The sequence below is a fragment of the Pelobates fuscus genome, chromosome 12 (genome assembly GCF_036172605.1).
Source record: "Pelobates fuscus isolate aPelFus1 chromosome 12, aPelFus1.pri, whole genome shotgun sequence".
NCBI classification, from domain to species: Eukaryota; Metazoa; Chordata; class Amphibia; order Anura; family Pelobatidae; genus Pelobates; species Pelobates fuscus.
Window position 1 is genome coordinate 42,889,408 of NC_086328.1, and position 27,614 is coordinate 42,917,021.

Consider the following 27,614-nt stretch of genomic DNA (forward strand, 5'->3'; position numbering starts at 1 on the left):
ACAACGCTTTGTGCATAAGTACCCAGGCTTACAGGACGTCCTGAAGCAGGCCAGGAAGGTGTGTGGAATTTCAGGCGTTCCTACACTGCCATAGCACACTTTTCAGATATCCAGCGGCGAAGCAATATGCCAGTGAGGCGCTTGATTTGCGACAGCCCGACACGTTGGAATTCAACACTCCTAATGTTCGAACGCCTGCTCCAACAAGAAAAAGCCGTTAACGACTATTTGTAGGACCGGGGTGCTAGGACAGCCTCTGTTTAGCTGGGAATTTTTTTGCCATGTTACTGGACGCTCATGCGCAATGCCTGTAGGCTCATGCATCCTTTTGAGGAGGTGACAAATCTAGTCAGTCGCACCGAAGGCACCATCAGCGACATCATACCATTTGTTCTCTTCCTGGAGCGTGCCATGTGAAGAGTGCTGGATCAGGCCGAAGATGAGAGTGAAGAGGAAGAGTTGTGGTCACCATCACCACCAGAAACAGCCTTATAAGCATCGCTTGCTGGACCTGCGACAACGCTGGAAGAGGATTGTGAGGAAGAGGAGTCAGAGGAGGAATGTGGCTTTGAGGAGGAGGAGGAAGACCAACCACGACAGGTATCCCAGGGTACTCGTTGTCACCTATCTGGTACCCGTGGTGTTGTACGTGGCTGGGGGGAAGAACATGCCTTCAGTGAGATCACTGAGGACGAGGAACGGGACATGAGTAGCTCGGCATCCACCCTTGTGCAAATGGGGTCTTTCATGCTGTCGTGCCTGTTGAGGGACCCTCGTATAAAAAGGCTGAAGGAGAACGACCTGTACTGGGTGTCCACGCTACTAGACCCCTGGTATAAGCAGAAAGTGCCTGAAATGTTACCGAATTACCGCAAGTCGGAAAGGATGCAGCAGTTCCAAAATAAATTAAAAAGGATGCTTTACACAGTGTATAAGGGTGATGTCACAGCACAACGGGAATCTAACAGGGGAAGAGGTGAAAGTAATCCTCCTCCTCCCACGACCACGCCGGCAAGGACAGGACGCTTTACAGACGTGTTGTTGATGGAGGACATGCAGAGCTTTTTAAGTCCTACGCATCGCCACAGCCCTTCGAGGTCCACCCTCAGAACGACTTGACCGACAGGTAGCAGACTACCTCGCCTTAACTGCAGATATCGACACTCTGAGGAGCGATGAACCCCTTGACTACTGGGTGTGCAGGCTTGACCTGTGGCCTGAGCTATCCCAATTTGCGATAGAACTTCTGGCCTGCCCCGCTTCAAGTGTCCTGTCAGAAAGGACCTTCAGTGCAGCAGGAGGTATTGTCACTGAGAAGATAAGTAACCTAGGTCAAAAAAGTCTAGATTACCTCACCTTTATTAAGATGAATGAAGGATGGATCCCGAAGCGACTGACAGTGGGCGATACATTTGACTAAAAAAGGCCTGATGAGGGGGGCGTAACAGGGATTAAACTGATAAGAATAGTACTACTTAACACACCACTCCTATCTGGTGGCACATTAGATTGCACGCGCAGTTCCCCAAATTTGAAGTAGGAGGACCAACCAAGCATCTTTTTCCATCTCCCGCTTCCTAAAATCCATGCCTTATATACACGTCCCCTGATAGGGGACGTAACAGGGATTAAACTGATAGGAATAGTACTAATTAACACACCTTATAATAACGCAGAGAGAGGCAATGCAGAGAGAGGAGTCTGAAGAAGAGGAGTCAGAGGAGGAAGGTGGCTTTGAGGAGGTGGAAGACCAAACACAGCAGGCGTCCCAGGGGGCTTGTTGTCACCTTTCGGGGACCTTTGGTGTTGTACGTGGCTGGGTGGAGGAAGAGACCTTCAATTACATCAGTGAGGACAAGGAACGGGACATGGCTAGCTTGGTATCCAACCTTGTGCAAATGGGGAGTTTGCGGTTGTGCAAATGGACTGTTTGTGGTTGATGTTGATGCTGATGTTTTAAAGCACGTTATTCCAAACAATTTAGGAATGTTAGGCGATTTATGCCCTTTATGGATTAAAACCAGACTCTGCATCAACTATGTAATTTTCCATGGGAGTTTTGCCATGGATCCTCCTCCGGCATGCCACAGTCCAGGTGTTAGCCCCCTTGAAACAACTTTTCCATCACTATTGTGGCCAGAAAGAGTCCCTGTGGGTTTTAAAATTCGCCTGCCTATTGAAGTCTATGGCGGTTCGCCCGTTCGCGAACATTTGCGGAAATTCGCGTTCGCCGTTCGCGAACGGAAAATTGTATGTTCGCGACATCTCTACTTATGATGTCAATTAAATATCCAGCCTTCTATTTTTATTTTATTGCATTAAAAGATTTATAAACAAATTGAGTTAATTAAGGTCAAAGCTGGAATCAGAGTTATAATAATTACTATTTCAATATCTCAATTTGTATTGATATTTTCAATAAAGAAGATTTACATACAAACACTTTATCACAGTACACTCAAACAAATACATTAGTCATGATATACATATGTAAGGTTATAGAAAAAAATACAACACATGTGGTTTGGCCTCATTTAAACATACAATTTAGTTTTTGCTGATTGTCAGCCAAGCATTGTACTATTTGAAACAATGAAGCTTGGAGCCATGCTCATATTTTTCCTTAATTTAAATGTTTTATAGAGCTTTACTTAAACCGCCTTAAGTTTAAGGTGTACTGTATTTGTTTTAACAATATCAACTATTGAGAAGAGAAGAGAAGAGAAGAGAAGAAAGGACAAGATGTGTAAACTCAGAGTAGGTAAGGGGGCAAAAAACATAATTGTCCATGTACACTACATCATTGTTCTTTTACCTCTAGAATGAACTTAATCTGTTTGACATTGGTTAAATGGGCTAGGCTAATGTTAGTGCATTAGTTGTACATGTTTGCCTATTGGTGGATCAACTGTAGATTATAAAATCCATTAAACGTCCAACTGCGAGTGGACAGAGCTGGTTTTTATTTTTCTCTTCCCTTGGAATTGAATGTGCTATTTATCAGTAACCAACCCTCCAGTGCTTTATGTGGACTGCTTCTCTGCCCCTTAGCCTATCTGGCATTATTTTTTTTAAAGATGATAGGACTTTTCCATCTTTTGGATCACCTCCTCTAAAGAGGGTGGGATACAATAACTACTATGATGGCGTGGGGTATGAGAGCTATAGAAACAACCTTTACAGTGAAAGGGTTACAGCAATTACAGTGGCTATGACTATCCCAGCTACAATTACGACAACTTTGGTGGTTACAACCAAGAATATGCAGACTATAATGGTCAGCAGAGCACATACACCAAGGCATCATGAGGTGGAAAACCATCAAAACAACCATAAAACTTACTGATATATTATGCAATGTGCACATAAGATTGATATGGCAAAGGATTGCAAGAAATGTTTTCACGCATATAGGGGCCCTTTAACTATACTCCCCTAAGAGGATACATGACTTAAGACACATTGGTGTCTTACTGTATATAAGAACTTTATTGTTCTTATTTATTTTTTAGATTAGGATTGTTTCTAAATCTGTGATCGATGCATTTTATGTTGAGATTTTTATTTGTCAAATTCTATACCTTGTTGTGCTTGTAACTTGCAAGTGCATACTTGATGTAAATTTGTAATAAGAAGATTTGTAACAAAAAGGAAAAAATAGATGAATTGGGCACTATGACTTAGGGTAAGGGGGAGGTGTTTTTTTTATTATTGAGGGGCCCTCTAGCCACCTGGAGCTGGACATGCACTTGTCAACCCCTTCTTTTTTAAATTGTAGTCCATATTTTCTTTCCATGAATGGGGGCTTAGTGAGAAATTAAGTCCCCCCTAATGTGTGATTATTAGAGCACTGACCTATTGCCCATGGATGGACACACTATCACCCTTGCTTGAGTATTTAAATTATAGCCCTATCATGAAGGCACAGTGGGTACAAATATACCCCGACGCAAGGCATGGAATTTAAAAAAAAATCAATATTATTCCTAAAAAGTCTCATGTTGGTAATTAAATTGAGCAAAAAAATAAAATGAAATTCTTATTGGTAACCGATAAACTGTGAATTAACTTAGTTCCTTACTAATATCAATGAGCGGAATATTTGACTATTTGCATTTATCACACATGCTACTTGTATGTTTATAATTTAATTTATTTAATGTGACAGAACCATCCGTCTGTCTATTTTGGTGGATTCGTCTATTTTCTTCCCGTCCGTGTAAATGACTGTTTCCAATATCACAGCCATACGAATGACTGTTTGTAACGAATAAAACTACCGAACGGATGGCCATCCAGAATAGAAGTGTGCTGCTGGTTAACATTTTGATCCCAATTAGAACGTTGTGGTTAACCGCAGACACTTCTCAATTAAACCGACTTCAGGGTGGCCGTCGTTCGTATGTCGACCACGAGGCAGCGGCCATTTTAAACCGCACGAAAGCCCAGTGGTGTTCGGCTCTGATTCCATGGAACTAAAAACGGACACTCTTTCTGCCGAACACCGCTGAAACAACGGGTCGCCTGGCTGTCTCGACAAACCCGTACGAACACCGGCTGTTCGGGAGTTTTTACCGTCGACGAAAGTACTTAACCCAGATAGCCTTCCCATGAAGTCAATCGCCTGCCGAAAGACTGTAAGAACTTTGACTCCATGGCGATTGAACTATACGTATGGGATCTGAGCGCTATTCGTCAATAATGTGCCCTCAGATCCCGGCTATCTGGGGATATGTGATGTGGATGTGAAATGTACAGTTATTATAAAGTTATGAATTTTTATGTATTTTCTGGTTTTAGATTTAAAATGGCGATGGGTCTTTGTCCTGGAGATAATTGTATTTTTTCCCAATTATCTCCAGGGCAGAGGGGAGGGAACCATATTGCATTGTGGGAAAAGTCTGTGACTGTATGTCTGGAATGTCCTCCTGTACTTCTGTAATTCCAGTCTTCCATTTGGTCCCCTAGGGGAGTGTCCACCAAGTGGGAGACCCGCATAAATACGGGCGGGTAGCCCACAGTAAAGCCAGATCCTGTTTGACCCACAATACGGAGCTTCTGTCTCGTTATTGGGGGGATTTATTATTTACGCTTAGAGACTGCTTATTGGAAACGTATGCCACTTGGTGGATGTCGTGGTTCGGCTATTAGCGGCAGTTCGTGGAGTTCTGTTACTAAACTGAGAATTCAAATTGAATTTTAAGAGAATTTGAAATTGAAGGCCAGAGTAGCCAAACTGAAAGCATCGCTGACTTAAATAATTTTTCCAGTTTGGCTATTTTGACTTTAAATTTTGAATTTAAATTTTAAATTCTTTTTGAATTTGCCTTAAATTCTCACCTTAGTGAATATGCTAATAAAGGCAAACTAAAAAAACAAACTAGCCAAATTGGTAAAATTCACATATTTTTAAATTATTCCAGCTTGACCTGTTTGCTCTTAATTCTGCAATTTGGTTGGACGTATTGTAAACCAAATATGTGGTTTTCATTGGAGCTTTAGGGCCAACATACAAGAGGTTGTATGGTCACTCAATATTTCACTAAGGAAATGCAAATGATCACTTTAATAGATAAACGATTACTACTTTGGCACAAGTCAAAGATGCTGGTGAACTACATTTCCCATGATGCTCAGTCAGACTAAAATGTAGTTCACCAATGAAGGAAGTTTGTATTCTTTACTAGTATACCGATGTATTAACTTGTCACGGTATGGTATTCATTCAAGTCAGAGTGTGATAGCTACAAAACATCAGAAGATTTTGCTCACCAAATGTGAGAATTAACAAACAGGGAATTAAATGATGTAGTAGATGATTCTTGGGAAGGAAATAATTGAAATTCAGAATACTGTATAACTAATTAGAAAAACATCTGTTTATTGGCTAATGACCTGAAATTCACCTTCAGTTGTGTGACATGTCATCGCCTTTAAGTCAGTCCTCAGAAAACATCTGTTTGTAGTGAGAAGATAAAAGGTGTCAATCTTCTACGTATTATTTGGAACTTATGGAAGTAAACAGCTTTTTTCACAGTCTAACAGGTTTTGTTTGGCTTCAGGATATACAAAGTGCACGCTATATTCTGAAAAACAGTCTTAATTGTTAATGCAACAATATTAGAGTTTGATTTGGTGTAGATTTTGTGCTTTGATTAAAATGTGTCTTGTAAATAGATTAACATCTGCAAGTAGAATTAGTGACAAATACGATGTTGATATTTTTCATTTATTTTGTTAATACTTTGTCTACAGTCTGCTAATATCTATTAACCCTTCCGTGGGATCCGTCTGGATCCCAATATATTTGTTTCAGAAGTGAATTAGATTGTATTCAAACAGGTCTATATAATTAGTGCCTATTACTATTAATAGTAGTTTTTTATCCTTGCAAAATAGTTTTCCTCATATTGATAAAATTTTTGTGTTTTGCAAAAGATCCAGAGGTAACAGCCAACATTGAAGGCAATGGCTAAATGGACATTTGGTCACAAGGTGGAGAGAGCAGGAGAAATATGTGTTAGCAGGACAAATGTTCAAGAGGTTGAGGTGGCAAGGACTGGTGAGAGAAAGTTGTGTCTGTGATAAAACAAGGAAAAATTGTTACAATTAAACCCTTAATAAATATCTTGCAATACATTCCTTTCAGGAACTGCACCAAATAACTGGCGTGAGGCAGATGTCAAGGTATACATTAGTTAGTTTTAAATTAAAGTGCTAAAAATGACAATACAAAAAAAATAGCAAATGTATAGATTTTCAATTAAAATTCTTTCAAAATATGGTCTCTCCTTTATTTGTCAATCACATGTATTTGCAGAGGCTTGAGTGACATGGGAGATCAGGTGAACCTTAATGCTCTCTATCACATATATTAGACCAGAAACTCCTAATTCTAAATTTGCTGGAATTTAAGAAAGCATATTGTTGTATTAAGGAATATTGCCCAGCTTGGGGAAATGTCCTGAAACCAGACTAGTCACTTTACAGAGGGGCAAGGGAAAAGCAGGAACAGAGAGTGGGTCCTACTGTAGTGTACCACACAACTCAAAAATGGCAGCCCTGGAGACATGGACAGAAAAAAAAAATACATGACCGTTACAAAAGCAATGTATTTATAATTTTTGATAAGTTGTATTTGTTTAATTAACTGATATATGTTAAATAGAACTTGTCATGACAGGTGCATTTTCATTTTCAAAAGATGTATCAATAACTGGTCATTGAAATTGCATACCCATCTGTATTAAATCTGTATGTTAAAGGTTAATTAAGGGATATTATTCAGGGATTTAGTAAGGAATAAACATGGCTTTTATAAAGGACAGATTATGTTGATTAATGTAAACTAATTTACTGATAATAGAGATTTATGAATACTTGCAATTTTTTTTCATTCTACAGCTTTTGACAATAATATTTAGGTATATGTTTTTTATGTCTAATTTTGCCTAGTTCAAAAATATCTTACACAATATCTTAATCTTACCTTCTCTGTCCCACACTCATTCCAACTTATCATTGCACATTAGGTACATATACCTTACACGGGTCTAAGATTCAAAGGGACAATATCAATTTAGTATCAAGTTCTGATTTATTTTCCTGGTGCTATACACCTGGGGACTCTAGACAAATGTCCACAAAAACATAGCATGAGAGCATCAATAGACATACTTTAAATGTGCAGAGTAACCTAAGGGTACTGAGCCCGTGGCAAAAAGCATTTTTTGCAAAAGCAGTCCTGACTGGAGTTGGCAAGAGAGCCAGCTAGTGATCTTCCCTTGTGGTTCATTCACTGCTCTTCATGTATCCATACCTCTCAATGATGGGATGTGTGAGTAGATTAAGTTGGTGCTAGTAATGTTTGGTAGTGTGTTTTTATTTTTTAGAAATAAAAAATATCAATGATTTATCTTTTTACTGTTAGTAAATTGTTAGTAATTCAGCTAAAAACATTCTTAAAGTAATACTTTAAGCAACAAAACAACTTTAGCTTAGTAAGGCAGTTATGGTATATTGATTGTGCCACTGCAGTGTCAATTCTCTGCCTTTAACCCCTTAAGGACACATGACATGTTTCCCTTTTATTCCAGAAGTTTGGTCCTTAAGGGGTTAAAGCGTTACATAATTTTATCTATGAAACCCTAGCCACACCTCCCCTGGCTCTGACTTATACAACTTCAATAAGAATAAAAAAGGTTTTATTTTCAAACTGAGCTTACAACACAGTGTGTTTACTTTAGAAATGTGTATCACCACCTCTGTTAATTGAACTTTAATCACACATAGGAGGCTGCTGCTGGCTGTAGCAGGCAATTAATAGAACTGAAGTTATAATTAAACATACTGTACAATAAGTGAAGTTTACAAATAAGACCCCCTTTACAGGAACTGTGTAGGAAGGCTGTTTGAGTTACGGAAATGGGATAGGCAGCTAGGCAGGCGTAAACAAAGTGATTTAACTCCCGTGAAGCTAAAATTGTGTTCAGAGTGTCCAAAAAAAACAACCTAATAACTTTACTACAACTGCCAGAAACAACTACTTATTTATAAGAAGAAACACCCATGACAAAATAATATAAAGTAAACCAAGTACAAAACTGTTAAAAATAGAAATCACTATTTTTTTTGAAAAGTATAAAAAAAAGGAAAAATTATCAATATATATATACATACTGTAATGTAACAACACTTCAAGGTAAAATAAATTTTACTCTGTAAACAAGCCAAACCATAGCATCAGTCTGAGTTAAAGCCCAATGTCATATGGTACTGTGGCAACCTACTGGTTAGTTTGTTAGAGAGATTAACTCAATTGCAGGAGCATCTGGAGGTGGGTACAGGGCCCTGAGGGATCTATGGTGGCACAGGGGCCTTTAATATAGAAGAAGCAGGAGGCAAAGGTATCCAGTAGGTAAGCAGAGATCAGGGGCAGGCAGATCAAGAGCCAAAAGAAGCCGGGAAGTCACAATACTGAGTAAAGGGCAGGAGTTAAGAAAGACAAAGGACAATAAACACAAGGCATATAGAACTAGGCACGAGAATAACCAAGCACTGATTAGAGGAAAGTGCATGGGTTTAAAAAGCTGACCAAGTTACATGACCAATGTCCACTAGAGATGTCCCGAATAATTCGCTGGCGAATAGTTCCTGGCGAACATAGCTTGTTCGCATTCGCCACAGCGGGCGAACATATGCGATGTTCGGTCTACCCCTATTCGTCATCATTGAGTAAACTTTGACCCTGTACCTCACAGTCAGCAGACACATTCCAGCCAATCAGCAGCAGACCCTCCCTCCCAGACCCTTCCACCTCCTGGACAGCATCCATTTTTGATTCATTCGGAAGCTGCATTTTTTTTTTTTTTTTACAGAAGTGTGTTTTATTTGAGCATGCTAGGCTGAACATGCGTATATCATGGCTAGTGGCACTGAGGGTATGAGTATATAGCAGTACATTGTTGTGAAAGATGGCTGTCATGTTTAGGGTGTAGCTTGCACGTTATCAACTGTGTATTTATATCAGCAGCTCCACCACTAGTTATAAATCAAGTGTGAGTGGCCCCATGAGATGAGACTAGTGAATAACATAATACATGAACGGTTAAGGTAAAGGCATGTAAGGAACTACGACAATAAACTCTTTAGGAGGTGAAATAATGACATGTTTAAACGCTTGCTACTTTACGATTAATTAATGTGCAGAGAGCAGTTCATGTGATCAAAGGCATGGTGTGGAGGATCGGCTATAGTTGGACATGCTTGGCAGGCTGCTTTTTACTGCTTGTGCTCATCCGATCCCTTCTGGGTGCCAGGTGCAGACCCTGGGAGTCCCTGATACCTGGAACAACAAAGGCAAGTCTCTGGCTGAGTGCTGGGTTCGCGGCTTGAGGTGGTGGAAGCTTGTTTTGTCGGGTGGTCGGATCTGTCCCGGTGGTGCTTCACGTCCAGTGCGGGATTGTGATGGCTTAAGGTGGAGGCGAGTGCTTGACGTGGGGCAGGCTCTGCATTTCTGTTTGTGCTTCCGGTCACGTCTTCAACGCCTTTTGCGTTGGTGGATTTTAATGGGGACTGCTTCGCTTAGCTGTGGTGGAGCTTGTTGGGGCTGGGGGGAAGAACATACCTTTACTGAGATCACTGAGGACGAGGAACGGGACATGAGTAGCTCGGCATCCAACCTTGTGCAAATGGGGTCTTTCATGCTGACGTGCCTGTTGAGGGACGCTCGTATAAAATGGTTGAAGGAGAACGACCTGTACTGGGTGTCCACGCTACTAGACACCCGGTATAAGCAGAAAGTGCCTGAAATGTTACCGAATTACCGCAAGTCGGAAAGGATGCAGCAGTTCCAAAATAAATTATAAAGTATGCTTTATACAGCGTATAAGGGTGATGTCACAGCACAACGGGAATCTAACAGGGGAAGAGGTGAAAGTAATCCTCCTCCTCCCACGACCACGCCGGCAAGGACAGGACGCTTTACAGACGTGTTGTTGATGGATGACATGTGGAGCTTTTTAAGTCCCACGAATCACCACAGCCCTTCGGGGGCCACTCTCAGAGAACGACTCGAGTAGCAGACTACCTCGCCTTAACTGCAGATATCGACACTCTGAGGAGCGATGAACCCCTTGACTACTGGGTGTGCAGGCTTGACCTGTGGCCTGAGCTATCCCAATTTGCGATAGAACTTTTGGCTTGCCCCGTTTCAAGTGTCCTGTCAGAAAGGACCTTCAGTGCAGCAGGAGGTATTGTCACTGAGAAGAGAAGTCGCCTAGGTAAAAAAAGTCTAGATTACCTCACCTTTATTAAGATGAATGAGGGATGGATCCCGAAGGGACTGACAGTGGCGATACATTCGTCTAAAAAAGGCCTGATGAGGGGGACGTAACCGGGATTAAACTGATAAGAATAGTACTACTTAACACACCACTCCTATCTGGTAGCACATTAGATTGCACGCGCAGTGCCCCAAATTTGAAGTAGGAGGACCGACCAAGCATCTTTTTCCATCTCCCGGTTCCTAAAATAGATGCCATATACACGTCCCCTGATAGGAATAGTACTACTTAATACACCTTATAATAACGCAGAGAGAGGCAACGCAGAGAGAGGAGTCTGAAGAAGAGGAGTCAGAGGAGGAAGGTGGCTTTGAGGAGGTGGAAGACCAAACACAGCAGTTGTCTCAGGGGGCTTGTTGTCACCTTTCGGGGACCCTTGGTGTTGTACGTGGCTGGGTGGAGGAAGAGACCTTCAATGACATCAGTGAGGACAAGGAACGGGACATGGCTAGCTTGGTATCCAACCTTGTGCAAATGGGGAGTTTGCGGTTGTGCAAATGGACTGTTTGCGGTTGTTTGCGGTGCGTTAAACGGGGAGTTTGTTCTGTCACTGTGAAGCGGGCGTAACCCTTACACTACCTGATCGATACAACATCATACCTGATGTTTTAAAGTTATTCCAAACAAATTAGGAATGTTAGGTGATTTATGCCCTTTTTGGATTAAAACCAGACTCTGCATCAACTATGTAATTTTCCATGGGAGTTTTGCCATGGATCCCCCTCCGGCATGCCACAGTCCAGGTGTTAGTCCCCTTGAAACAACTTTTCCATCACTATTGTGACCAGAAAGAGTCCCTGTAGGTTTTTTAAATTCACCTGCCTATTGAAGTCTATGGCGGTTTGCCCGGTTCGCCCATTCACGAACATTTGCGGGAATTTGCGTTCGCCGTTTGCGAACTTAAAATTTTATGTTCGCGACATCTCTAATGCCGACCCCAATAAGCGGAACGTCCAGATGTTAAGTACATTGCACTATACGACTCAGCACCATCTTAGCTACCTCACAGTTCCTACACATTACTTCCTGACCCGTCCACAGCTACTCGTACTCCCCCTGTATACCAAGCAGGCATCCACATGGCAGAAGGTCATTTTGCTGTAGCGGTGCAACCATCGTGGATCAAAGCACCAGCAATGAACTGCAGGAAGCCTGATGGACAGAGTGCTATAGGCCTGGTGGGTCGGCCTCCAGGATGCTATAAGCACTCTGGGACAGGTAAGCACCATTAGACAGTGTGACAGGTCCTAGCAAACATTAAAATAATTATCAAACAGAAAAATACATAGTACACAAAAATAAGTCCTGCGCTCAAACTCCCACTATTCCTGGGCGGCAGCAATGACCACAGTATACATCATCCACAATACATACATTAAAAACACAAAGAAAAAAAGTTACTTGTGCACTATTCCAAATCCTTGTGCATATTTATATAAATGGAGGTTTTTAGTTCCACTCCAATGGCCATTTCATGTAAGCCCACCTGCCACGTCAAGGAAAACCTTTTAGGTGGGTCAAACACTAACGATTCTCCTTGCTTGCTTCAGCTTAAGGCAAAAGAAAACCTCTAATGAGACAAAGAGGGGTATTTTTTATTTTATGTTTTAAACCCCTGCATACTTATTAACCATTAATAGTGAACACATCATTATAAATGTTCTTGTGCTTTGAGCTGAAGCAAGCAAGGTGAATTGTTAGTGTAGGACCCACCCAAGACCTGCCAGGTCTCTCTTGAAATCAGTCTGGTAGCGACTTGGATAACTATGGGACATGTTCCCAGACCAGTCAGTCAGTATGTGAATCAGAGAATGTATTACTCGCTTTAAAATTCTGCACAGAACAAGCTGAAAATTGACTTTGTTTACTGTTTCTTGAGAAGCTCTCTGGAAACACATTCAGTCATCATGATAGCCAGGCCCCGCTCCCACTTTATGTTCTTTATTAAACTCTAAACCAACAGGAATAAAAGTTATTCCTTTTTAGTTTTTTATTATACCCATTTTCTTTCAATAATTGTTTTTGGGACATTGTATTCAATTCTATAAAAGTCTGCTTCAAAATAACCTCTGGATAATTCTTTTACTTTCATTTTTATAAAAGTTCCCTTGCTTATGTTTTTAAAAAAAACATTTTCATTGCCACAATTTCTCTTGATTCTTAGTAATTGTCCTTTTGGTATATTACTTAACCATAAAAATAATGTCACTAGTAAACAATACATATCCTTTCATGTCAACTTTTTTAAAATGTATTTTTACAGAACCCTCTTCTATATATATATATATATATATATATATCCAAGAATTCTAAATATACCCAATTTATATTGCTAGTTAAGTGTACTATTTAATCATTATCATAGTGTGAATGTCTACATGACTCTATTCGTACACATAGGTTTCTAGTGCAAACCCTCTGATTTGTTAATTACTCAGCACAGAATGAAAGTCTATGCTGGAGAATGAGGGGAGGGCATGCAAAGGCTACAGACAACATATCTGCAGCTTTTGTAAGCTGCCTTTTTCATATACTATCAAAGAAAACGTGCAAACAATACATGCATGGTTTTTTTTTTCAGGGTACATCTACTGAAAAATAATAGTGAAAATAAATAAATAAATGAGTGGAGTGTTAATTTAATGTTTTTTGGCCTTGGATTGCTTTCTATTCATCAAGTAATTCATTGTTGTATAGGTAGATCTGGTAATATATCCCAAAATATTTTTTCATCAAACATATAAATCACCTGCGATGCTAGTTAACTTCAGCTTCAAAGTGGTCAAAGTATTCATCGACCAATTTCTGGTGAGTCAAACTGTGTGCAGTCACCTTGGATCAAAAACTCTGGCATTGTTTTCAGCATTAATGATAAGATATCTTTCACACCTCTACTGAAAGTTATAAAGATACATTTTCTATGACTATTATCATTTTCTTAAAGTTTGGATGACTTAACAGCAAAAAAATATTATTCTAGTCTAGTCTGCTTGGACACCATTGTAATCAAACTTTCACTGACATTTTATGCACTAGAATTAGGAATAGGCAACCTTCAGCATAATGGTTCTTGGCTGTCAGACAAAAAGCAAGGTTCATATGTAGGCTTTAACTGAACTCTGACATGCCAAGGTATCTTAAATTATCTCAACAACAGGATGAACTTTCCATTAGGCAAAATTGGTCTAAAGTGTAATCAGGTGTGCATTATATCACACTATTAGCATTAGTAAGCTCACAGGCAGGGTCCTCTATCTATTGTATTGGTCTGTTCTAATTGTGTTTGTCTTTTTCCCAATGGTACAGAGCTGCGGAATATGTTGGCCCTTTATGAATGGCAGTAATAATAATAAGAACCCCACCGAGTGATTGTCACGCATTAATCCGCTTATAAAAATGTGATTAATGGAATTTACTGTTCAGACAGGAAAAGTTGTGCCAAGCAGCAATCAAATCCACATCAGGGTTTGTGCTGAGCAGCAATTATTATTGATTCTGGTAATTCTGGTTATTTGACTTTGGCATTGTTTTTGACTTCCCTGTTTTCTGGCAATCCTGACCCCTGGCTTTTCCTTATCGTCATGTCTCTTTCTGTATCCCTTGACCTCGGCTATTCCTGACTATTCTTTGGTACGTTAGTCCGACAATTCTAAGGTCCGGTATACGTTACCTATCAGTCCTCTGTGTTACACAATTCTACATGCTGGATCATTCTGTAATCCTGACATTACAACATGGCAATAGATCCTGTAGAATTGTGTAAGCACATAGCTGCTTGCGAAAGGAAACTGGAGGATAATGATCACCGCATGGATCAATTTGCCCAGGCCTTCAGTACGCTTCTTACCCGAACAGCGCATCTGCAACCTGCGGCCTCACCTCCAACTTGTGTACCTCCAGCTATAGTACACAAGGCACCTACTATCTCCCTATCTCCTCCCCTGCATTTTGATGGTAATATTCAAGAATGCCGGGGATTTATTAACCAAATGGAGTATCATTTTGAAGCCTCACCAGGATCTTTTCCCACAGACAGAGCTAAAATTGTTTACCTAATGAATCAATTGAAAGGTAAAGCTTTAGCTTGGGCCAATCCATTATGATAGAGTAATAGGAGTGTGGCACATAATTACCAAGAGTTCCTTACGGAATTTAAACTTACGTTTGAACCTTTAGGCAGAGAGGATGACGCCTCTACTGCCCTGATGCATATCAGACAAGGGAACCGGTCTATCTCGGAATATGACATAGAATTTCGTACCCTAGCTTCCGATGTAGACTGAACTAATAGTGGGTTAATCTCTGCATTTAAAAAGGGATTATCTGAAACTATGCTAGATGAGATTGCCGCCAAAGACTTAATGCTTAATGAATTTATCACTTTTGTCATGCAGATTGATAATGGACCGAGAACCAGAGAAGCTACTAGAAACAAGACCAGATGCATGAGTATGCATTTAGCATCCCATTTCTCCAGACTTATTGTCCCTGAAATTTCTGTACAGTCCGAACCCGAACCCATGCAGTCACTAGACTGTCGGAAGCAGAAAGACAATATAGGACAATACAGTATGTTTATACTGCGGTAGGAAGGGACATATGAGAAACAATTGTCCCATACGTCCGGAAAACTACCGCAACTTAAGGGGACAGGTCTTAGGTGTAATGGAAACACCCTCTGAAAATAATAAAAATAGGTTTCTCCTAGACATTTGTATCGCCTTTGACAAAAATAACTTTTCATGCAAAGCCCTGATGGATTCAGGTGCTGCTGGAAACTGCATTGACATTCAATTTGTCAAGGGTAATACTATACCTATCAAAGAGAGACTAGCTGTTGAAGCTATTGATGGGAGACCACTCTAACAACCATTGATAATGCATGAAACCTTACCCATTAATATTTCCATTGGTGCCTTACACAAGGAAGAGCTTACATTTCAGGTGATTGCATCTCCTTCTTGTCCTATGATATGAGGATTTCCATGGCTTAGCAAGCATAACCCTCATATTGACTGAGCTAATGGGGAAATATTAGATTGGCGTAAGGATTGTAATGAAAGGTGCATATTGCATGTCACCAAAAGAGGTGGCACTATTGAATTACCAACTAGTACACATCAAAATCCCGAGATCCCTATACAATACCAAGACATTAAAGAAGTATTCAGCAAGACCCAGTCTAATACTCTACCTCCTCACAACCATATGACTGTTCCATTAACTTACTACCAGGCGCTATGCCACCTAAGGGAGCAGTCTATGCTCTTTCTCCTCACGAGAGTAGTGTAATGGAGGATGTGACGGTCTGTATATGTGTTGCTGTCTGTCATTCCCTTATTCCCATAAAATAAAATCGCCAATAATCCACAGGGTAAAATATCGCTGGTATTGCATAATAATCCACAAATGAACCAAAGCTTAATGATGGAACAAGATTGGTTTAATGGCAGGCAAAGGCATTCATTTTATACAGCATCAAACTCCTCCTCTGAGCCAGCAAGATAATTGAGTTTTGGAAACATACTAAACTCAATGATCTGCTGGCCAGAAAAATCTTACAATTTCACATTTTCCAGAAATATCATAAAGAGACATAAAAAAAATCTCTGGGTAGCTGAGCTTGATGGGAGTAACATATGAAAAATTCAGACAAATCCGTTCAGTAGTTATCGATCGGCAGTGTGTGGAAGTTTGCCACGAGGGTGAATCCGAAAAAGAGTTCCACAGAATTGGTCTCCGTTCGCGTAGATTTGTACGAAAACCGCCATAGATGGAGTAAAGCTGATTTATGTAGAATGCTCCTCTTGTTCGTCCGATTGAAACTCCTGAACACTGTTCATCTACCGTATCGGGAAGTAGTACGTATGGGACTTCCATAAAGACCAGAGTTCGTGCAAGTGCCATGTCCAAAACAGTTCCAGGCACTCAACGACCAAGTCCCACTGGCCGCGTTCAGGAGACAAGGTGGCCGCCGTCCATTGTTCTCACCATGTGCGTTCGTATGCACGAAATTGCGGCCACCTAGGAGCATTCAATTACTCTGTGGTTTTCATATAGCTACACAGTGTTCCACATTCTATTTAGTACCCAGGGTGGTTTCCGTTCGGTAAAACAAATGATTTACCGAACAACAAAAAATAAAACGAATAAACAAGGGAATAAGGTAGCAGGGAGGGAAATAACCGAAAGGTTACTGGGAACTCCTTAGCAGAGGAATATATTAAAAATTCATTGAATAAAGGCCATATACAAAAATCATCCTCACCTGCTGGTGTAGGATTCTTTTTTGTATCAAAAAAGGATGGTGAGTTGCACCCATGTATCGACTACAGGGCATTGAACAAAATCACCAATAAGAACGCCTACCCCATTCCTCTTGTTGCTGAATCTTTTGACAGACTCCAGGGCGCTAAAGTGTTTACTAAGCTTGACCTTAGAAGCGCTTACAATTTAGTGAGAATCAAGGAAAACCACGAGTGGAAGACTGCATTTAATACTAGAAGTGGACACTATGAATATCTAGTGATGCCATTCGGAATGTGCAATGCTCCAGTGGTTTTCCAAGATTTCATTAACGATGTACTCATGGATTACATTTACTAGTTTTTCTTGGTCTATCTGGATGATATCCTTATTTATTCTCCTGACCTCCAGTCTCACCACGATCACATTAAACAAGTTCTGCAAACCTTGTTAAAAAAAACAACTTTATTGTAAATTGGAAAAATTTATCTTTGAACAGTTTGAAGTACAGTTTTTAGGATATAATATTTCTGCCTCAGGGTTTCAGACGGATCCTAAAAAACTAGAGTCTGTTCTACAGTGGCCTTCACCCACTGGGTTGAAAGCCATTCAAAGGTTCATTGGTTTCGCCAATTATTACAGAATATTTGTAAAGGGATTTGCTTCAGTAATAGCCCCCATCACCAATATGACACGCAAGGGGGCTAGTAGTACGATATGGTCTAAGGAGGCTATTGAAGCCTTTGAAACTTTCAAACACCGGTTTGCCTCACCGACATATTGATACATCCTGACACCAGTAAGCCTTTCATACTGGAGGTTGATGCTTCAGAGACAGGGGTAGGGGTAGGGGCAGTTCAGAGGGAGAGCTAGGAAACTCCATTACATCCTGGTGGTTACTTTTCTAGAAAGTTGTCTCCTGCTGAGTGCAATTACGATATTGGCAACAGAGAATTGTTGGCCATTATTCTAGCTCTCAAGAAGTGGTGACATCTTTTAGAGGGTTCCAAGGACCCCATTTTGATCATTACTGATCACAAAAACCTGTCTTACATAGGAGATGCTAAGTGATTATCTTCTAGACAAGCTAGGTGGTCTCTTTCTTTCTCGCTTTAATTTTGTTATTACTTACAGACCTGGTTCTAAAAATGTCAAGGCCGACGCTTTGTCCAGGCAGTTTGATACTGAGGCTATACTAGAGCAAGAAACGTCCCATATCATGCCCCCGGAATGTATCGTGTCCACTGTCCTTTCATTGTCCTCTCCACTGCTTGGCTCCATCATGGAGGCTCCGTCTCAGGTGCCCTGCAATAAACCTCAGGACAAATTGTTCGTTCCATTGGGGGAAAGGGTTAATATCATGAAGGTGTTTCCCGACAATGTGTCTGCTGATCACCCAGGTATTAATAAATCCACTTCTGCTATCATGAGGTCACTCTGGTGGGATTCCCTCAGGAAGGATGTTAAGGAATATGTGCAGGCTTGTTCTGTTTGTCCGGTTTCCAAAACTCCCTTGTGGCTTGTTACAACCTCTTCCTATTCCTGAGGTACAATGGTCCCACTTGTCAATGTACTTCATTGTTGAACTTCCTAGTTCTAACTGTTATACCACCATTCTCATGGTTGTGGACCGTTTTTCTAAAATGGCTCATTTTATTCCTTTCAAGAAACTGACGTCATCTCAAGACTTGGTACTAATATTTATACGATAAATTGTCCATCTGCATGGCATTCCTCACAATATAGTATCTGACAAAGGTTCTCAGTTTGTGTCTTGGTTTTGGAGGGCCTTCAATAAACAATTAGGGATTGAATTGTCTTTTTCATCTCTTACCACCCCCAGACCAATGGTACAACTGAGAGGGTTAACCAGTCCTTGGAATTATATTTGCGTTGTTTTGTTAATAGCACTCAAGACAATTGGTCCAAATTACTACCATGGGCCGAGTTTGCTAGGAACAATGCTGACCATGACTCCTCTGGGCATAGTTCATTGTTTGTTAATAATGGCTAGCATCCTACTGTCCTACCGGCTGTTTTTTCTGATATGGCTATTCCTGCTTTGGATGACCATCTGGCTTCCATCCGTGATACCTGGGTTAAAGTTCAGTCTGCTCTGGGTACTGCTGCTGACCGTTTCAAGCATTATGCTGATACACGTCGAGGTGCCAACCCTGTTTACCAAGTGGGTGAGAGGGTTTGGTTATCTTCTCGTAACATCAGGCTCAAAGTCCTTAGCATGAAATTTGGTCCTAGGTTCCTTGGACCTTTTCGTGTCCTTCGTAGGATCAATCCTGTTGCGTACTCTCCGGCACTTCCGGCCTTCTTGAAAATTTCTAATACCTTTCATGTGTCCTTGCTCAAACCTCTTGTTTGCAATAAATATACTGTCTCAAGTGTCCCTCCTCCTCCCTTTGTTGTTTCTGGACAGGAAGAGTATGAGGTCTCCTCCATAATTGATTCCAGGTTTTATCGGGGCACTTTACAGTACTTGGTGGATTGGAAAGGTTATGGACCAGCCGATTGTTCTTGGGTTCCGGCATGTGATATACATGCTGGCCGCAAGATTCGCTATTTTCATGCCAAATTTCCTCTCAAGCCTGGTACTGCCCGCCCGGTGGGTGTTTTTCAGGTGGGGGGTAATGTCACGTATTCATCCGCTTATAAAAAATTGATTAATGGAATTTACTGTTCAGACAGGAAAAGTTGTGCTGAACAACACTACTGTCCTGACAGGAAAAGTTGTGCCGAGCAGCAATCAAATCCACAGCAGGGTTTGTGCTAAGCAGCAATTATGCAAATGGGAACCTGGTAACTGCTTTTGGGGTTAAAGGCCGATTACAGCCTATCGGATCCAGAGGAGGGGTATTTAGGCTCAGTTCTCATCCTGCTAAGTGCCCTGTCGTGGTTTCCCTAGTGGTTGTCCGAGAGCGCGTTATTGATTCTGGTAATTCTGGTTATTTGACTTTAGCATTGTTTTTGACTTCCCTGTTTTCTGGCATTCCTGACCCCTGGCTTTTCCATATCGTCATGTCTCTTTCTGTATCCCTTGACCTCAGCTATTCCTGACTATTCTTTGGTACGTTAGTCCGGCCATTCTAAGGTCCGGCATACGTTACCTATTAGTCCTCTGTGTTACACAGTTCTACGTGCTGGATCATACTATAATCCTGACAGTAATAGCATAAGTACCTGTACCTGCCACCACTGCTTCAAAATGATCACCAGCTGAGTACTCTAGGTTAGATAGAGAATACCCATAATTCTTTCAAAATATTTTATTAAGTTTAATATAGTCTATCCAGCTTATCATTTCTTAGCCCTCTGTTAGCGTACCCTGTCCATGTTCTCCCTTGGCCCTTTTTCTTGTACTGTACAATGGCATGTTTTGTTTTTTCTGACTTGGAATGCCAAAAATGACCAATTCAAGAATGTAGATTGACTCAGTAATAATAGCATTCAGATCAGAAGGGCTGTCTGCAAGTGGATTCGCTGTGCAAGAGCTGTAAAAAGTGATTCATACCAACTATATATTTATATTTTATTTTATTTTTTTAATTTTTTTTTCAATCAAACATAAATCACCTGCGATACTTGATAACTTCAGCTTAAAAGTGGGTTTAGTATTCATCAACTTACTAAAATGGGGGGAAGAATATATGTGGGTTATTAACTTTATTTCACAAACTCAAGACACCAATGTTATGAGTCAGTACGTAGGAGAAATATAATGTTTAAAGTAACATATGGAGATCTGACAATGCATTATAGAATTCCATTACTGCCATGTGGAGTTGCAATTATCACAAGGCATTCACCATATTGATAGATGTAGAAATACCAAACAGTAACTGAACATATGGCACATGTCCCAAAGCACTCTGCTCATAGATCAGCCATTGATCATGTTGGTACAAGCCATGAGAAGCTAAAAGTAACACTATGTACAAGCTATGACTACGACTACTTGTTGAGCATCAAATTGAAAAAAGACATGTATATTGAAAATCTGAACAAAAAGCAGATGCACTTGTGGTTTGGAGTTGCCATGCTTGATTACATTCTTAATACCTAATATACTAGATCTGCATGTAAAAACTGGTTTCCAATAAAACAAAATAAAAGACAAAATAAAGAAAAAGATAAACAAATCATGCACACACTCATTCATGCACCTGAGAGGAGAATGTAACTGTTATTTTGAACAGATCCACGTGTTTTACATTAAGAAACTTTGTATGAGCTGTGCAACAAGTTTGGGAAACTGAATAAAGCTTGAAAAAAATTACAAGGGTTACTAAAGTCTCGAATATGGTGGAATAAACTTGCTTTGGTTGATCAGAGGTTTAAAAAACAGCAAAGGCTGTGTGTGTGTGGTGGGTGAGGAGGGAGATAACAGGGCCTAGAGCTCGGAATGGTTCCTGAAAATCCCCAATCTAATTCTGGCTCTATTTCATTGCCAGCCTTGCATCTCATGTAATACTGAGAAAGAAATAACATCTCCAATTGCAAAATTTGGTACAGACCAACCTTAATGCACATTATTTGGCGTAGATTCTACAGCACAGTGTGATATTGTCATGGGTGCAGCATTTAGTGTAGTTGGGTGCAAGGTTAGTTAACACAGCATGGCTTGGGATTAATACAGCAGGTGGGGAGCTTAAAAATATAGGTTGATGGGAGCAGAGCTTGCCGCAACCCGGAGAGGACACCATCTCTCTCAGCTCCCGACAGCTTCAGGACAATCTATTGCAAATCTCCGGATACGGGGGCCATCCGACCCGGGCAGACATCATACCTGGCGCAGTCCAGCCTCTGAAAGCTGCAAGATTGAAGTGCAGGCTTGGGGCCTACAAAGCACTGGCTTTTCCTAGCTTGGACTCACTCCTCAGCGGAGCACTCCTGAGCTACACAACAGACATAGCAGCACAACCCCTGCAGACATCCCCAACCTCTACTTCAGCCATGGGACGCACAACCCAAAAACTGATACTGGGAGGGGTGCCAGAATCTCGGGACATCAGCTCCATGCTTCAAAAGCTGGCACAATTCAAAATGGTGGCGGAGGAATCTGCGGACATGCCAGCCCCCTCGAACATGCCAGAATGCAGTGGGACACCTACTTCCCAAGAACTGGGCCAGGCAGTTGCTACCCACCTGGATGCCCTCACTGGGAATCTAGCTACCAAACAGGACATTCAAACTCTCCTGATTGACATACAGAAGCTGGTAGCTACAGACATGGCAGTGATTAAAACAAAGGTTATACATGTCACAGATAGGGTCAAGGCCACAGAGCCAGATGTAATGGATATTCATACTGAGGTATCCAACATAAAGGACTCCCTCCATATGCTCCAGTCCAACCAGCAGGTATTTGCCTCACAATCATCAGTGCTCCAAGGCCGCCAAAGGCACAACCCCATTAAGATCCGTGGCATGTCGGATACAATCTCGGCTGAGGAAGTACACCCTTAGGTGGGTAAGAAATTCATTATTGATGTGGCCTACAGATTAGCTGGTACAGCCAAACCTCCCTTGACTGCCCCACGAGATGTCATCCAACGCTGCACTACCTACCAGGACACCTAATGGCAGCCCTGAGGGGCAAAACACTATATATGTTTGAAGACTCCCAGCTCTGGCGCAGGTCCCTCCGTCACATCACACACCAGCTGCACTCTGCAGGCATCATCACGTACCGATAGGGGATACCTAGATCTCTATTGGTAGCACACAACAGAACTCTGCATAGACTTAGCTCTGCTACCGAGGCCCCGGCTCTCCTAACAGCACTGGAACTCTCTGCAACAACCTCCACTACATCACCCCAGCAACATCTGATGCCTGGGACCCTGCTAACATAGTGCCTTTTGTGCCATGGGCTAGAGGAGCTGCAGCATCTACCACCTGACTACACATGCTGTCTTTGTTTTTGTTTTTGTACAGGGATGTACTTCAGGTTTTGTTTTTGGTTCTGTTGTTACTCCTGACATAGCCATTGAGCTTTGTGTTTACCTAGATTATTAACCCCTTAAGGACCAAACTTCTGGAATAAAAAGGAATCATGACATGTCACACATGTCATGTGTCCTTAAGGGGTTAAGCTGTTCTGATCCTTTATAGGCTAAAGCCATCACCTAATCCCCCGTGCCCCCTGTGCCCCCCCCCCCCAACTCCTCCTTGGTTAGGGGTAACCTAATATGAGAAAGGCTCCCACTTAGTGTTGCCATGGCAAAAGTTGAAGTTTGACATTGCCACCTGCACATCACCAATGGCTCACTAGATTAGCTTGAGTTCAAATATCACTTGTAAGTCATATGCCCAGAATCCTTACTAATGTTTTAAGCAGCCAGGCCAGTCACCAATCCATGTCCAGAGCACTTAATGGTTACCACAGTGACATGTCTATTCTGCAAGCAGTAAATTATTTGGTTATATATGCCAGCATGTTATATCTGTATGTTATCGCATAACCTCAGGTCTAACAAGTTAGACAGTATCCCAACCCGAGCCTAGACCAGAGCTTTTCGTCCTCTCATGATATATTGTCCAGTGTCTAATGCATAATACCACAGTTATTCTGTGACTAACGAATGTTCTTTGTTGTTTTTCTTTTCTCCTTTTTCTTTTAATATTATCCATGTATAAAAATGCAATGTTTCTTGCAAACGTGTTTATTGTAAAATTACAAAGTGTTATCCCAGGCCACACTACTACTCGGAATAGCCAGTATCTGCTGTTGCTAATAGTAGAATGTACGTCCATGCACTCAGGGCTTCTTCAGAGGCAGATTTATTAAGAAGTGAATTTGCAAAGTTTCAGCCTTCACAAAGGCCTCTGTGAAGGCCAAAACATTGCAAATTCAGTTCTAAATAAATCTGCCTCTGAAGAAACCTTGAGTGCATGGACCTGCTTTCTACTACTATCTACTATCTACTAAATTTTCGTTTTGCCAACCCGGTCTTTGATGCACCTGGTTTTTACTGTGAGAGTGCGTTATCCTTTTTGTTTGAATCAACACTGAATCTGCTGTTGTGGCGTTACATATATATTCATATAATACTGAGGAAATTATTTAGTTAGTACTGTAGTACTGGTTGGTAATTGTCCATTGGATGTAGATGTGCTTTCTTGAGCAGGGGATCTTTGCGGGCACTGCAGGATTTAAGTCCTTCACGGCATAATGTGTTACCAATTGTTTTCTTGATGACTATGGTCCAAGCTGTCTTGAGATCATTAACAAGATCCTCCTGTGTAGTTTTGGGCTGATTCCTCACTGTTCTCATGATCATTAAAACTCCACCAGGTGAGATCTTGCATGGAGCACCAGACTGATGAGCCTCAGAGTTATTTAGTGTTTCTTCCATTTGCGAATAATCGCACAAACTGTTGTCACCTTCTCACCAAGCTGCTTGGCGATGGTCTTGTAGTCCATTACAGCCTTATGTAGGTCTACAATCTTGTCCCTGACATCCTTGCACATCTCTTTGGTCTTGGCCATGTTGGAGAGTTTGAAATCTGATTGATTGCTTCTGTGGACAGGTGTCTTTTATATAGGTAACGAGCTGAGATTAGGAGCACTACCTGTAAGTGAGTTCTCCTTATCTCAGCTTGTTACCTGTATAAAAGACCCCTGGGAGCCAGAAATCTTGCTGATTGATAGGGGATCAAATACTTATTTTATTCATTGACATGCAAATAAATGTATAACTTTTTTGACATGCGTTTTTCTGGATTTTTTTTGTTATTCTGTCTCTTACTGTTAAAATACATCTACCATTAAAATTATAGACTGATCATTTCATTGTCAGTGGGCAAATGTTCAAAATCATCATGGGATCAAATACTTTTTCCCCTCACTGTACCAACTGTACACATCAAAGGGTCAATTTAATAGTTGCAATGAATATTTTATATATATATATATATATATATATATATATATATATATATATATATATATATACTGCTAAAATGCAATGTATTAGTTGGTGTAAGTAATGGTGTACAGTGCTGCAAGGAAAGACTCCAACAGAAGCAAAAATATTCAGGAGAAAATAGAAACAGCAATGACAGAACCCATTTAGTGGGTTCCCTAGCCTATCCCTAGCTACTGCAGTTGTGTGTTTTGCAAACAATTTAATAGGCTTGGTATATAATTTTTTAATGGGTAATCTAATATTCTCTACTTAACTACAACATTTCAGATAATATTTTACATGTACAATGAGAGAGCTCTCATGAATTATCAAAGTTCTTACAGACAGATAGTACATGCTTAGTTGATATAATTATATAATTAACCAATACAATGATTCCAGTACTGATTGTTATTGTACAAGCTTTTAATTCATGTAATTATATCAGTGATTTTAGGCATTGTATTAACATTAATAATCTTGTGGAAACTATGTTTATTACAGTATATAAGTAAAAACTATTGATGAATTGATGAAATACCAGCAAGACTGATCTCTTGCACTAGGGGGCAGCAGAGTAATGACAAATGATTCCAATCCTTTAATCTCAATGTGATGACATGTAAGTTATCCACTGCATAATTTTTGATATTGTCCTGACACATAAACACCTTGAACCACATTTTCAGAGGTTATTTGGGACACTCAAGGAGGAATTAGGCAAATCAGCGTATATGCCAAAAGTAATTTTGAAAAAAGCCTGCGGTTCTGTTGCAGTTTCCCGACTCGAAGAAACATGAGGGTCTACTGATCATTTCAACAGCTCAGTCTGTGTTACAACTATGCTGTTTTTAACTTGATATGGCCGGTTAGTAAGATGCTTGGATTATTTACTTTTATTTTATCATATAGATATTCAAATATCTTGGCAAGAAATTACATTCAAATAAAAATACATGCAATTAAATGGCCTTATTTGAATGGATAACATTTGTAGTACTCCCCTATAACATGGGGGATGTTATACACACTTATCAGCTGTCCGAAGTAATTTTTGAAAGATGCGCTATTGTGCAGGACCTAGAAATGCTAAATCTAATTTTAAACTCTATTAAAATGTGAAAATTGAAAAAGAAGTCAAAGAGATTTACATATTTAGGCTCAAATAGCTGAACGGAAATTATTCAACAAGTCAGCTATGTTTCCAGTTTGGTTATTTTGCCTACATTAGTCAATTTTAAATTAATTTGGCTGTTTCCTGTTCTAGTGAGGTTGCCACGACAACCAGAACTTCCTTTCTGGTCCTTCCCGCCAATTTTTCACTGCTCGGACCCAGCAGTCCATGGACCCGGCCTTCAGCGGTTTCCGGCCATGAGACCTGGCATGCTAACATATGTACATGTGGGAACCCGTTCTCAGTGTTCCCACGGTCGGGCCTACCAAATGCAGACATTGGCTCCAATTACATTTGCATACATGTTTGTTTTCGTTTAACCCCTTAAGGACACATGACGTGTGTGACACGTCATGATTCCATTTTATTCCAGAAGTTTGGTCCTTAAGGGGTTAAACACTTCTATGCTTTACTTACGTTCACAGGTTTTTTCCGCTTGTTCTCATACAGCAGGTTCATTCATTTATTCTGTGCATTCGTCTGTTTCAAACCGTGCATACAGTGACTTCTGTAGTACTATCTGCTTTCCAGCTTTTACAATTACTCCATTAGGCTGCAGGTGATTCATTAATTAGGTTTACTAGTCATTACTTGGGATTACAGTATATATACAGTTTCTAATTATACCATGCGGTGATAAATACCATCTCTTAAATATCATATCTTCCATGTATAATTCGTCCAGGTGTACTATTTCATTAATTTCAGTACCAATTCAGATTATGGTACTGATCATCCTCCTGGTACAGTAATACTACGTTTCAAACATCAGGTGATGTTAAACGTATATTCGGTACTTTTAAAATACATGGTCTACCAATCAAACACGTCTACGTCAATCACTACAAATGCGATTCAGGTTAAAGTCATTAGCATGTCTACTAAAGGATACGGTAAACTAGAGTTTTCCACATGTTTCATACCAAATGTCAAGGCCTCACTCTACCTTCATTACGACCACTGAATACAATTAAAACCCTTAACATTTACGAGGGCCTTGTCTCTACACGCCTGACCCTTGCAAGGTCCTCCATACGTATTCAATCATATGTTATGCAACTTAATATTACATACATTTTACTATGTTACTTTATGTTTCACGATATCCATCGGGATATTGTCTTTCTGTCATGCTATCTGTTATCTAGCTAGTAGTTTTAAACCTATAGGCATCTCAGGATACTCACAAATTTCAATCCCAAGCCTATCAGGTAAATGATTATTATGTATATATCATGCCAACACATACCATCTTTCAGTTTAAGCCACAATTAAACTTCCTCTTCCTGTTCCGCTCATAAGAGCACATTTTTCTGTTCTGTTAGTCACTGTATTTACCTTCTATCTTTCAGTTCACATTACAAATGTTAGTTTTATCAGGTGCCTTTTTTCCAGTTCTTTTTCTCTGATTCTATCCAGTTTGTTCAC